The sequence below is a fragment of the Equus quagga genome, chromosome 1 (assembly GCF_021613505.1).
Source record: "Equus quagga isolate Etosha38 chromosome 1, UCLA_HA_Equagga_1.0, whole genome shotgun sequence".
NCBI classification, from domain to species: Eukaryota; Metazoa; Chordata; class Mammalia; order Perissodactyla; family Equidae; genus Equus; species Equus quagga.
In genome coordinates, this window is record NC_060267.1 from 13,863,830 (window position 1) to 13,876,530 (window position 12,701).

Here is a 12,701-nt window from a genome sequence, read left to right on the forward strand (position 1 = left end):
AGCTGCATCGCTATTTACATACTCTTCAGTCTTCCCTCCCCAGGCTGGCCTCCAGAAGTGCAGCTAACCCTCAAGAGATTCAAATATATTAGGCAAATTCTCTCTTTCATTTTCTTCTTTCTCAGCACTATCAGTCCTGGAACTCTTTTTCCTCCCAGCAGTGTCAGAACTAGTTGCTTTCTAGGTCCGATGCTCCACTATTGTATTGGGATGTCTGTTCCTTATTTTCAGGGAGATTAGTTTTATCCTATACCTGCTATCAAGCATGAATATGTTTTGAGCATATTTAAGTTCCCTCACATCACAGTGCCCTCTTTTTAGAAAACATTTTACAAAATTATGAACACAAAATTTATAAATATGGAATTAGGAATCAGTATGAATGCTATTTTGAGTGAGGAAAACCATAACAAACCACAAATTTAATTAAGCTTTTAAAATCATAAAAGGCAGAAAATAAATTTGCATGATATAATTCTTTAATATTCTTTTTACTTATTTTTTTCTATTTTTTGATGATATATCCATAGTTTTTCTCTTAATTAACCATTTTTAAGGGTACAATTCAGTGGCATTTGGTACATTCACAATGTTCTGCTGCCACCCCTTAGATTAAGTTCCAAAACATTTGATCACACCAAAAGAAAACTGCATCCATCTCGTGGTGATTTTCTATCTCTTCTCCCCTTAGCCTGTGGTAAACACCAATTGGTTTTCTGTTTCTGTGGATTTACCTATATTGGATATTTCATATAAGTAGAATCTTACAATATATGACCTCTGACGTCTAGCTTCTTTCACTTAGCATAATGATACCAAGGTTCATCCACGTTGAAGCATTTATTAATGCCTCATTTTTTCTGGTTGGATAATATTCCGTTAGACACATATATCACATTTTGTTTATCCATTTATCTTTTGATGGACATTTGACTTGTTTCCACCTTTTGGCTGTTGTGAATAATGCTGCTATGAACAACAGGATAGTGTATAAATATTTGATGGCCTGTTTTCAGTTACTTGAGTAAATACCTAGGAATGGAGTTACTGAATCATAGGTAATTTTATGTTTAACTTTTTAATGGAGCTGCCAAACTTTTTCCACAGCAGGAAAATAATTTTGCATTCCAACCAACAGTATACTAGGTTTCAATTTCTCCACACGCACTTTTTCTTTGTTATAGCCATCCTAGGCCGTTCGAAGCCTAACTCACTGTGGTTTTAGTTTGCATCCTCATAATGACTAAGAATGTGGAGCATCGTTGCATGTACCTGCTGGCCATTTGGAGAAATGTCTGTTCAAATCCTTTGGACATATTTTTTTAATTGTGTTATTTGTGGGTTTTTTGTGTGTTGCTCTTGCTGATGATTTGTAATAGTTCTTTCTATACTCTGGACCCTAGAATCTTATCAAATATGTGATTTGAAAATATTTTTTACCATTTGTAGGTTTTCCCTATGCTTTCATAATAATGTCTCCTGATGCACAAAAATTTTTAATTTTGGTGAAGCCCAAATTAATTGTTTTCTTTTGTTGCTCATGCTTTTGGTATCATTTACAAGAACGCATTGCTAAATCCAAATCAAAGGTCATTAAGCTATACCTCTGTATTTTCTGCTATGAATCTTACAGTTTTGGCTTTTGCATCTAGGTCAGTCATATACTTTGAGTAAATTTGTGGACAGTGTGAGCTAGGGCTCTAACTTCATTCTTAGCATGTGGCTATCCAGTTGTCCCAGTACCAGTTGTTGAAGAGAATATTGTTTTGCCCATTGAATGATCTTGGTACCCTAGTCGAAAATTAATTGACCATAGATGTATCAGATTATTTCTGGACTTTCAATTCTATTCCGTTGTTTTACGTAGAATTGAAAGTCCTTTCCAAATCAAATGTCTTTTATTTGTTTATTTTTGCCTAATTGTTCTGGCTAGAACTTCCACTAGAATGACGAATAGCAGTTGAGAAAGTAGACATCCTTGTTGTGTTCCTGATCTTTGGGGAAACACTTTCTTTCCCCAGTGAGTATGATGCTAGCCGTGAGTTTTTCATAAATGCTTTTTAGCAGGTTGAGGAAGTCCTATTCCATTCCTAGTTTGCTGTATTTTCATCATGAAAGGGTTTTGAATTTTGCCAAAAGCTCATCCTGCATCAGTGGCAATAATTGTGTTGTTTTCTTTAATTTCCCTTCATTTTGTTAATGTGGTATATTGCATTCATTAATTTTTGAAACTTGAATCATCCTTACGTTCTGGCATAAATCTTACTTTGTTGTGATGTATAATATTTTATATGCTACTACATTCAGTTTCCTAGTATTTTGTTGAGAATTTTTGCATCTCTACTCATGAGGTGTATAGATCTGTATTATTCCTTTTTTGTGATGTTTTTATCTGGCTTTAGTATCAGAGTATTGCTGCCCTCATACAATCAAGTAAGAATTTTGTAATCTTCAATTTTTAGAAGAGTTTGAGAAGGATTAGCATTACTCCTTCTTTAAAGCGTTGGAAGAATTCATCTGGTCCTGAATTTTCTTTGTTCAGAGGTTTTGGATTAACGATTCAATTTCCTTAATAGTTATTGGTCTTGTTATATTTCACCTTAACTAAGTGGTCATGTGTGGATTTCTACAAATTTGTACTTTTTAGCTACATTAATTTTTTGGTGCACAATTGCTCATAGTATATTTTTATACTACTTTCTGTTTCTGTCAGGTCAATAGTAGCGAACCAATTTTCATTACTGATTTTAGCAGTTTGAGCCTTCTCTCTTTCTTTCTTGTTCAATCTAGTAAAAGTTTACAAGTTTTTGTTGATCTTTTGAAAGAACCAACTTTTGGTTTTGTTGATTTTCTGTATTTCTTTTTCTCTATTTTGTTTATCTCCACTCTAATATTTATTGTTTACTTCTTTCCTCTGATTTTGGGCATTTTGCTCTCTTTTTGTCTAGATCTTTAAGGTATGAAGTTAGATTATTGATATGAGATGTATCTTTGTTTTTTAAGGCAGATGTTTAAAGCTATAAGTTTCCCCCTGAACATAGCTTTCACGGTGTTCCATAAGTTTTGGTATCTTGTGTGTTTGTTCTCATTTCTCTGAAAGTGTTTTTTAATTTCCTTTATGATTTCTTTTTTGACCCATAGGTAGTTTATGAGTGTGTTATTTAATTTCCACATTTTCTTATACTTATTATAAATCGCCTCTGAAGTTCCTGAAAAGCTAAAATGAAGAAGTAGACCAGAAACAGTTTACTTTGTCTAACTATGTTTACATTGTCCAATATGGTAGCCACTAAAACTCGAAATGTGGCTAGTCCTAACTGAGCAGTGGTGTTAATATAAATGCACATCATATTTCAAAGACTTAGTACAGAAAAAAGGGGAAATGATCACACTAATAATATGTATTAGGGGCTGGCCTGGTGGCACAGCAGTTAAGTTTGCATGTTCTGCTTTGGCTGCCCGGGTTCGACAGTTTGGATCCCAGGTGCAGACATGGCACCACTTGGCAGAAAGCCATGCTGTGGTAGGCATCCCACCTATAAAGTAGAGGAAGATGGGCATGGATGTTAGCTCAGGGCCAGTCTTCCTTAGAAAAAAGAGGAGAATTGGCAGTAGTTAGCTCAGGGCTAATATTCCTCAAAAAAAAAAAATATATATATATATGTATTAGATTTTGGAATGATAATTTTGGAATATATTGTGTTAAAATGACTTATTACTATATGTTTATTACTATAAACCTCCCTCTTAGTACTGATTTTGCTGTGCTGAGTTGCAGCAGACAGAAACAGAGGGAGAAAGAGATTACGAGCTTCATTTAAAAAAAATTGGACAAAATTTTCTAATTAGGAATCTCCAAACACAAGTCTGAGAAGAAACATCCTCAGAAAATGAAGGGATTGAGCATGAGGGTAACAGAAGTATTGAGAGTAGCTATTCCTTTGGGCAATGTTGCCTTTACTTTGCAGTGGGATTAGCATACGTGAATAAACAGCTTCCATAAGAAATGGAAATGACAACCATATGAGAGGAACAAGTGGAGAAAACCTTTTTTGTCTGACAGGCAGGTGGGATTCAAAAAATAGTTCTGATAATGTACCTATAAGATGAAATCACTAATGCCAAAGTGAATGGCAAATTCACCAAAGCAAAGTAAAACCCAATTACTTCTAAAAGCCAGGTGTCTGAGAAAGATAGTTGTAAAAGGGGAACATAGTCACATGCAAAGTGATCAATGACATTGGGAGAAGCACAGTAATCCAGCTGGAGGAGAAGCATAAGAGGTGGGAAAATGGTCAGAAACCATCCCAGCCACGTGCAGAGCACAAGCAGGCTGCAGAGTTTCCTGTTCATGATGGTTGTGTAGTGAAGGGGCTTGCAGATGGCAACGTAGCGGTCATAGGACATGGCGGTTAGGATGTAAAATTCAGTCACCACCATGAAAATAAATAAAAATTGTCAGGCTGCACAGTTGTTATAGGAAATAGTCTTATCCATAGTGATTATGTTCAGTGACACTTAATACATATATGATCAATAAAGAGAGGAAAATCAGAATCTGAAGGTCAGGATCATCAGAAAGGCCTAGGAGGACAAATTGTGTGGTTTATTTCTCTCTCTCTCTCATTTTTACTTCTTTGAAAGAAAAGAAGAGTGCTAAAGGAAGGAGAGGAAAGATGTATTTCATCAAGATGAATATCATCATCATTAATACAATTCTAAAACATTTTATGTAATCCATGCCAATTTTATTTCCTTTTGACAATCTCGTTTGCATTATGATTTAATACACGTTTGTGTGTCCTGGTGTTTTTATTAGTTCTCTTATTTTAAATCTAGCAGGAGAAGTTAGGAAATCTTCATCCAATGTCACATCATGGAGAAATGGTAATTAAAATCAATAATCTTTGCTCTTTCCAATTTATGCAAATAAATATATTTTTGTTGAAACAATCATATATAATATTCATTTTTCTTTCTTTTCTGTAATGTATTTATTGGAGGATGCTACCATCTAAAAACAGAAATGCATGATCTTAACTACATAAAAAGGTAAAAGTGAAACTCAGGAGACTAAAGTAATAACCCATTACACTTTTTATGGAAAGTATATTTCTCAGTGTATTTATTTCTTTTTTATAAGAATCAGCTAGTGATTTTCTTAGCAAATGAAATAGGCTTTATTTTTAATTATTAATTACATAATTATTAATATTGTTTTAATATCAATATTTATTGATGTAATTTTCAAAATAGTATAACAGTATATACATATTATATAGTAATATACACATTTACTGTAAGATAGAATAAATTAGTTAATTTTTAATGCATAGAGAACATATTCACTTACTGATTGGTTTGTTTTATAATTCCATCAAAACCATTCATGTTTGACATCTTCCATGACTTGCTAGAAATGTATATATAGAAACATTTTTTTTCTGAGCTTAAAGGGACATTCAGTATTTACGTTTTTCATTTTGCACTGAAGCACAAATTGGAAAAGTAATTACTTGCCTCAGATCTTAGCAGCTCTGTCACCAAGAATGTAGCCCACTGCATTTTCCATTTGAACTTTCTTCTTTCTGAGCTATTAAGCTTTATGAAAAAAATGTTTATTGCCTTGTAATTCTGCCCCACATTTCCACATTTATCTTTTACATGAGACTACTGATCCATAAGGATATTTCAGAATGTACGGAAAACCTCTCCCATTCATCCTAAACTATTCAGCTAATTCCCAGCTGTGCGTGATACACTAACTTGTAGATTTCATTTGCTAAAATTATGACAGTTAGCTCCACCATAATTTAGAGAGTCAAATTTTTTTTTTAAGATTTTAATTTTTTCCTTTTTCTCCCCAAAGCCCCCCGCTACATAGTTGTATATTCTTAGTTGTGGGTCCTTCTAGTTGTGGCATGTGGGACGCCGCCTCAGCGTGGCTTGATGAGTGGTGCCGTGTCGGCTCCCAGTATTCGAACCAATGAAACACTGGGCCGCCTGCGGCGGAGGGCACGAACTTAACCACTCGGCCATGAAGCCGGCCCCTAGAGAGTCAAATTTTTATTGTGAAGGGTAGAGGGCAAAATTATTGATTCTCTGCCAGACACTCAGAAAATTCACACTAATCAAATTAGATTTTATTTTTTCTGTATCTTATGATGACTCCAGGGAAATAGTTCAAGAAATAAAAATGGGATGTCAGAAACCTTGAGAAGATGTGGAAATATACCATAGTCCTCTTCCATAATGTTGATCTAGAAGTTTAAGAAAGCAATATTTAAAGAGAGAATTACATCTCTGCTTGATCACAGACCATGAGGGATTTCTGAAAGCCATCCTTGGATTTCTCAGTAGCCGCCTAACTCTTCCTCATGGTGAACCTCCCTTCAGAACAGTTATGTGCATCTTTGTATCCCACAGAGGACATAAAATGTTGACTTCTAAAAACTAATTACTTCCATTAATCACAATTGCTTAATATTTAAGAAGTAATAAAAATAGTTGTGAAATCTACTTCCTGACAAAAATAGGACTCCATCTAATTTATATTTAATCACCTTCTTGAAGTATAAAAGTTTTCTACATAGACTCTTTCGTTGCTTATCAATAAGCCTTGTTAGTTCTGGAGCATCAAGAAGCAAGATTATTCTGTTAAATTATAACTGTTGTAAGGCACATGTGGTACTCATAATTTTTAAAAATGCTATTACATAGGTTAACTAGTTTTATCCTCATTACCAAGAGCAATATTTAACTGCAGTGGTAAATTTGTCCATCTTATTTTTTCATCTTGGCTTTTACATTTATTTATCATGTCCTCACCAGCCCTGGTGGTCTAGCAGTCAAGATTCAGTTGTCTTCCTGCTGCAGCCTGGGTTCTTGTCCCAGTCAGACAACCACAGCACCCATCTATCATCTGTCAGTTGTCATACTGTGGAGGCTGCATGTCACTGGGATGCTGAAAGCTATGCCATTGATATTTCAAATACCAGTAGGGTTTACCCGTGGTGGACATGTTTCATGGGACCTTCCAGAGTAGGACAGACTAGGAAGAAGGACTTGGCCACTCACTTCTGAAAAATAAGCCATGAAAGCCCAGTGAATAGCACAGGAGCATTGTCTGACATAGTGCTGGAAGGTGAGAAGAAGACACAAGACTGGGCAGGGTTCCACTCTGTTGTTGCACGATTGCTAGGACTCAGAACTGACTCAATAGCACTAACAAAAAAAGTGATATCTTCAACGTTCTAATGAAAAATATCACAAAATACTAGTCTTTTGTTTATTTCAGATTCTGGTTAGTGAATTGTTAATCACTTTTTTATTGTTGTTCTTTATGTGTCCAAGTATTATGATAAGAAAAAATTATATTAAATGTAATTAGTAAATAATAAGCTACATATTTGTTGTATAATTATCTAAACTAATGATATGTTATATTACTACTTAATATTAGCTAAGTGTTATATGTTTAAATGCAATAACAAAACGTACATTTAACATAAAAAATAAAATAATAAATTTATGTAATCGAATAATGATACAGTCACCAATGTAGAACTAAACCACAGCTGGAATCCTAGTCTGTTTGGGAATTACTTACTGGAAGAGAGAAATTAGAAGAGAGTGTGGAAAAAAATGGAAGAAAAAGGTAGGCATAACTCAAATCTATGTCAGTGCTTATACTGGGTTTATTTAACTCAGTAAAGGAGTTTTTTGGCGTACATGGCTTTATATCAGAGGGAGTGAGACCCTTGTCCACTTCATTCATGTTTTTTCCAGCTTTATTGACACATAATTGACATATAATATTGTGTATCTTTAAAGAATACAGCATGTTGATTTTATACACTTATATATTGTGAAGTGATTGCTACAGTGGGATTAGTTAATACATCTGTCACTGACATAGTTACAATTTCTTTTTTGTGGTGAGAACATTTAAGATCTACTCGCTAAGCAACTCCCCATAAGGTATATAATATCTTATTCTTATCGATCAGTTTCGTGGTAATAGGGAAATGGTGTTATGCTTTTATTCTAAAAGCCCAATTAATAAACCACAAGAAACTGTCATTATTAATGGAGGCAAGTGTGCAGTGTTGCTACCCTTCATTGCGTCCTCATCCTCATGGTTTCTCGTAATCGCTATTTAGAGTCTTAATACAGGTTTGGAAACGTTTTTTTTTTTTTGGCAAGACTTCTCCAGAAATGGAATTTTAAATTTCTGACAGGAGATACATGTTTAGTTTATTTTTTTCCATTGTTGATCTATGGTTGGATCCATTCATTCATTATGTGCTGCAAAATGGTTATATTCTTAGTCTGTCATTTACCAATTGCTTATTCATCGTTATAGTTTATACAGGAGAGCCCAGATGAATGCCTTCTTTATTCTTTTCTCAGTGTTCAGTGTTCTATAGTATCTTTTTCTTAGTATCTTTATGATTATATGGATTTATAAATGTTTTATTTGTTGTAGGTCACACTAGTGATTACACAAATATTTCAGGGGAGATTTAAATTGACATCTCTACCCCTTTGGAGTGTTTTAGCCAGAAGGAAACTCTTCAAGTTGGCTTCTGACTCTTTTGGACATTACACCTCTACTCTTTTATTGCAAGAAAAGAAGAAATAATAAAGAAGGGAAAAGAAAGACGGAAAGGAACACAGAAGAAGGAATGATGGAAGTAAAGTGGAAGAAAATAAGGAGTGAAGGAGGGAGAGAGAGCAATACAGCAGGCAGGCATTCTGAGATAATCTAATTTAGGGCTCATAATATTGCCATCTATTAAAGACAGAACCACACTAATAACATTGGAGTTGTAATTAATTTTAATAAATGGTAATTAATAGAGAGTCGGTGCTACTTAGAAAAACTCAGTCAGTTCAGTGGAAAATCCAGTTGAATATACCTATCCATTTTATTCTTTCTTCAAAACTCTTCTTTTCTTGATGTAGATCTGAATTTCTCACCTGGATCATTTGCCTTCTTCCTAAAGAAATTTAACATTCTTTGCATGACAAGTCTGTTGGCATGAATACTCTGTTTTAATTTCTATCTTTATTTGGACTGCTGTAACAAAATACCATAAACTTTGTTGCTTGAACAACAAGCATTTATTTCTCACAGTTTTAGAGGCCAGAAAATCTAAGATCTGGGTGTCGGCCAATTAAGTGTCTGGTGAGAATCTCCTTCATAGACTTCATAGTCTTTTCACTATACACTCACTTGGCAGAAAGGGACAAGGGAACTCTCTGGGACCTCTTTAAAAGGACACTAATGCCATTCAGGAGGGCTCCACTGCTATGGTCTAATCAGCTCCCAAACGACCCACCTTCAAATATCATCCCATTAGGGATTATGTTTCAACATATGCATTTTGAGGTAACACAGACATTCCATCTATGGCAGTTGCTCTCAGCATGTTTTCATTTTTCCTTCACATTTGAAGGATATATTGGTGAGTATAAAATGCTAAGTTGGTAGGATTTTTTTCTTTCACTATTTTAAATATTTCACTGGACTTTTCCCACTTGCATGGTTTCTGACAAGAAGTTTGATATAATTTTTATCCCTTTTTATCTGGAGATAATTTTTTTCTGACTTTTTCCAAAATAATTTTCTTTTTGGCTATATTTTTCTGCAACTTGTATATGGTATGATTAGGTGTAGGATTTTTAGGTGGAGTGGGGAAGTGTTTATCCTGTTTGGTGTTGTCTTAGACTCCTGATCTGTGACTTAGTGTCTGAGACTAACTTTGGAACATTCTCAGTCATTATTGCTTCAAACAGTTCTTCAGCTCTGTTCCCTCTTTTTTTCCTAGTTCTAGTTTTCGAATTAAGCATGCGTTGTATCTTTTGAAATTATCCCCTACGTCTTGAATGCTATTTTGTGTTCTTCATCTTTTTTCCCTTTGCATTTTAGTTTGAGAATGTTGTATTGATCCATCTTCAAGCTTGCCGATTCTTTCCATGGCGGTGTGCAGTCTACTATTGAGCCCATCCAAGGCATTCTTTATTTCAGCTACAGTTTTATTTTTTTTTTAATTTTCACATTTCCTTTTGATTCCTTCTCTCTGGTTACATTTTCCTTCTGTTCCTCATGTTATCTATGTTTTCTGTTATAGCCTTTAACATATTATAACATCTATATCATATTTGATTCTGATTTTGATGCTTACTTTCTCTCTTCAACCTGTGACTTTTCTTGCCCTTTGGCATACTTTGTACTTTTTGGTTGAAAGCTGGAAATGATGTATCAAGCAATAGGACCTGAGATGAATAGGCCTTTAATGTGAGGTTTTATGTTAATCTCCCTAAGAGATGAGTTGTGCTTGATGTTTTCTGTAGCTATTGGAGCCAGTGGCTTCAAATTCCTCTTGTGTCCTTTTTGTGGCTCTCTTATTGATGTTAGGTTCCCCTAAGCGCTCCTCTTCAGAGGGAGTCTGCATCTTACAGCTCTTTCAGCTGTAATTCACTTATTATACTGGAGCTCTGTTGATGCTGTATCAATCTGTGGTGTAGAGGAAGCAGTCTGTAATTTTATGATTAAACCTCCAGCTCTGGTGGGCCTATGTCTCAGGGCTGTGATCTTCACAGTATTTCTCCAGTGGTATAAATTTTTTCCAATTTCGGGTGAGACAAGAAGGGGACTGGGGGCTGGACTGTGAGAAATGCCCTTCCATCAAGTGCAATAATGTTCTGGTAAAGTCTTATCCCTTGGAAACTAGCCTTTGTATGGAGAATGCTCTGGTCATTCTTCATGATTACTCTTCTCCTTCTTCTTCCACAAAAGGGGATCTTTCTTGGCTCTTCACTCTGAGAACTTGGTGGAATGTTGGAAGCAAAACCCATGAAAATGTAGGGACCCCTTTGAGAATTCAGCCTCCAAGAGTTTCTCACTCTCACATTACCCCACACTCAGCATCTAGCAATTCATCAAAGTCACCACTGAAGTGTTGCCACCAGTTTATGGTTTCAGCCGCTTTTGCTACAGGTGGGCAGATCTTGGCTGAGTCTCTCTGGATGAACCTGTCTCTCCAGATTCTGGTGTGGTGATTTGCCTTGCAACATCATCTCTCTGCTGAGTACAAGAAGGTCATTCATTTTCTTTTCCTGCTTTTTCTTATTGTCCGTACAGGAGTGACGATCCAGATCTTTACATATTGGAGCAGAAGACAGAAGTCCTCCAGATGTGCTCTGAACTTATTTCTTAGCCCTTTATATTCTCAATTTCACGTGCATATTCATGCGTCTTGATTTCACTTTTATGTCCAGGACAGAGAACTTGACACATAGACGACACATTTCAAGCACACAATAACTAGGTTTCAAGGAATGAATGAACGAATTAATAAATAAATGAGGGTAAAAGGAGTACACGGTGACTTGAACATAGTATAGTTTGTATAGAATCTCCTGAGAACATAGTTGAAGGAAACAGAGAAAAGTCTCTGTGCATTTTGGCATCTCTCATAAAGTAATAAAAGCAAAGATCTTCAGGGCAATGTGTGCTTTGGACTGGCATTCCTTGGAGAGATTCGTACACTGTTTAAGGGATTCCTTGGAAATAAGCAAATCGTCATCACTTAATGGAGTAAATAGTTGTCTCATTTTAGTATTATTGTGTTAACTTAAAAACTCTTGAATATGAGGAATAAAGGAGATAGTTGGATAGTCCAAATTGCTGATCTGAGATTGAAATAGCTAAACACAACATGTCTACAAGTATTAAAAGTTTTAAATAATTATACATCTCCGTGTGACTCCTGGGAAGGAAAAAAAAAGTCTGATTTCTTCATCCTGCAAGAGGAATACAAAGAATGTGAACATCAACAAACAAAATCCTTTGCCTGAATAATTCTGTGTCTATAACTTTAAGAGTAACAGTCTGGAAGTTTTAGTGTATTTTGCAGACTGATTTATAAATCCACATATGACTGAAAGTAAATCTCCCTAAAATTCTGAGAACTTCATTTATGTTAATAGATTTAAATTTAATTACAGTGATTTGATATTAATTGTGGAAGATCTGAAACTGATTCACTAAATGTCACCATTTTTGAGTAAAAATTTGTTCATGACATTGGGTGCCGGGGTCCAGCCTCGGCAGAGTCCAGGTTCCCACAGGAGAGACGGCGTCGGCGAAAGTGTAAGTGCTAGACGTGAGACTCGACGCAGTTGCAAGCAAGTCCGATTATTTCGGGGACAGGGTACACTTATATAGGAAACAATCACACGAGGTGGTCTAACTATTGTCGTCATGGGAACAATAGGTGAGGGGCAGTGCGTGACTAAAGGTAATCATTAAAGGTGGTTATCTACATACCAGATGTGCAGCATACATATCGATTGTTTAGGAAGAGGTTACATAGTTTCAGGGTCTTCAAAGAAGTTAGGAGGGCAGCGAGTACATAGTGAACGGAATATAGACCCCCGCATCCTCGGGGGCTGCTGTTTGTTCTTTGAGATATGTTTATTGCTAGTTCTGCCTTTTTTACAAGGCTTCCAGGACAGAGGGAAGACGTTAATCAGTAATAGGCTTTAGAAAGGAGGACAAAGGATTCTGCTTAAAGATTTATGTTCCCTGGAGAAGTGCCCTGAACGATTCTCCTTCCATTGCCAGACCTTGTCACAATACAATGGCAGCTAGATTGGGGGAATGCTTCCCACAATTGGGAGGAAAATTTCCT

The 12,701-nt window shown here is 35.6% G+C and overlaps 1 pseudogene; it reads right to left on the minus strand.

Moving 5' to 3' along the window:
• Nucleotides 1–3,883: 3,883 nt before the first annotated feature.
• LOC124252171 (olfactory receptor 6C3-like) lies at nt 3,884–4,407 on the minus strand (annotated as a pseudogene).
• Nucleotides 4,408–12,701: the final 8,294 nt, after the last annotated feature.